At 38.0% G+C, this 1,727-nt stretch overlaps 1 protein-coding gene across 1 annotated transcript in view; it reads left to right on the top strand.

Moving 5' to 3' along the window:
* Positions 1-233: 233 nt before the first annotated feature.
* nr3c1 (nuclear receptor subfamily 3, group C, member 1 (glucocorticoid receptor)) overlaps positions 234-1,727 on the top strand; it is a gene marked incomplete at its 3' end in the record, with an annotated part of 31,758 nt that continues 30,264 nt past the window's right edge. Inside the window, 1 exon segment of the mRNA XM_014008990.1 lies at positions 234-525.

The raw sequence follows: 1,727 nt of genomic DNA, 5'->3' as shown, positions 1-1,727 counted from the left end.
ACATAGAATTTTGTTTTTATGGAATGAATAAAGTTTGAAAAAATATTTAATGATATCAGGAATAAAAATGAAATAAAATGTTTTGCAGGTCACCCAAAGTCTCATCATTTTAACAGGATCTATTTTTGTTGACTTGCAGAACCTGCATTCAGAGGCGCTCCGCTGTAGTTACCAGGTTCAGCCAGCAGGTGGCAGAGCTGTTCGTTGTAAACAAGGCAGCCCTGGCCTTGCCTTGATCTCCATTTTGTATGTTTTTCCTAGAGGTTAGCTGCAAGAGCGAAAGCAGTGTGACATTTTGCATGTACACTCGCTGCAAAATTGGAACTGAGGGACATTAAAAACCAGGCAGAAGACGGACCGGACCGACGTGTTTGTCCTACGCTGTTTGATGCAGCCATGCAGCGACTACACGACGAGAGAAGAAGGTTAATAGATTCAGCCAGCGTGTTGTGAGCTGCCACTTTCAACCAAAACAATGTTGACTGATGACCTGTGGACACTCACCAGCAACCAGTCACATCAAGGGTAAATACTATAATCTGTTTATAATCGATGCACGGGGTGAAATACGATAACTCTGTAAGTCGATGGCTCGATATGCAGAATTAGAAGGACTAGTATGTTCGCCTGCAGGCTAACGATTGTGTGAACGACATTCCAGCGAAACGTAGCCACAGCAGCTAGCATAAAGCTAACAGTAGCGTGCCTTGGGATGTCGGTGAACTTTTATATATTTCACTTGCAATGCATGGTCTGATTCTCCTTATGTGATTTATTTAATCAGTGTGCAAAGCATATGCGTAATTGTAGAGTGTTCTTCTAACCAGTTGACTAACTTGGAATGCTAACGCCAGCTAGCCGCCGTAAGCTAGCTGTCAGGCTCGCTGGGAGGAGGGGGAGTATCACCGATCAGCCAACCGTTAAATCAGGCTCACAGAGGGTCCACTGACCGTGTGTTCGGTGGGCTCAGGGTCCACACGGGTCTGTAGGCCTTCTGTCACAGGCCTTTGCATCATAACACCAAACCACGCTTTTGTTTAACGTTCTGTTTGGATAGCAGGGATAGCATTTCTGCTATTCAAAATAACAATATTACTAGTCAGAATTGAAATCTGATATCTAAATTAACATTTCTACTTGTAACACATTGTCTTTTTAGATGGCCAAATCTGGGAAAATAGTGTATATAAAAGTAAAAAAAAATACATTTAGGAAACATTTATAATCCAGGTTTTGTTACACATTTTAACATGTAATTTGTAGACTGGATGTGTATTTCAGATTGCCATAGGTCTGTTTTTTCTAGTTAAAACAAAGGAATTCAGAAAACTAAGATGGTTTTACCTATTTGCCATAATAATTTCAGATATTTCGAGCATCGTTTTTCTTTGGACAAATAACACAACTGTTAATTTATGTGTGTTGCACTTTTCGCTTCAGATATCCACATGTGCAATCTTTAATATGGATCATGAAATTGTCGACGTTGGAATTAAAATTATTACTAAGCGAAGCTTTTATTTCACATATTGACAATTTAGTTATTTGTCAGATTTTTTGACCAGTTTTATGCTAAAATGGTATCTTAACAAGTTCTTACCAAAATATATATTAATTATAATTATTTTGTTTATATTCATTATCATGACTTATATCTGAATTATTATTTTTTGTTGTTGTTGGTTCATTTTTACTAGTTTGGACATGAACACTGAATATCCCTATAT

The sequence above is a fragment of the Austrofundulus limnaeus genome, unplaced genomic scaffold (assembly GCF_001266775.1).
Source record: "Austrofundulus limnaeus strain Quisiro unplaced genomic scaffold, Austrofundulus_limnaeus-1.0 Scaffold1, whole genome shotgun sequence".
In the NCBI taxonomy this organism is placed as follows: Eukaryota; Metazoa; Chordata; class Actinopteri; order Cyprinodontiformes; family Rivulidae; genus Austrofundulus; species Austrofundulus limnaeus.
The sequence above is the reverse complement of the archived record's forward strand: the minus strand, read 5'-3'. Positions and strand labels throughout refer to the sequence as shown.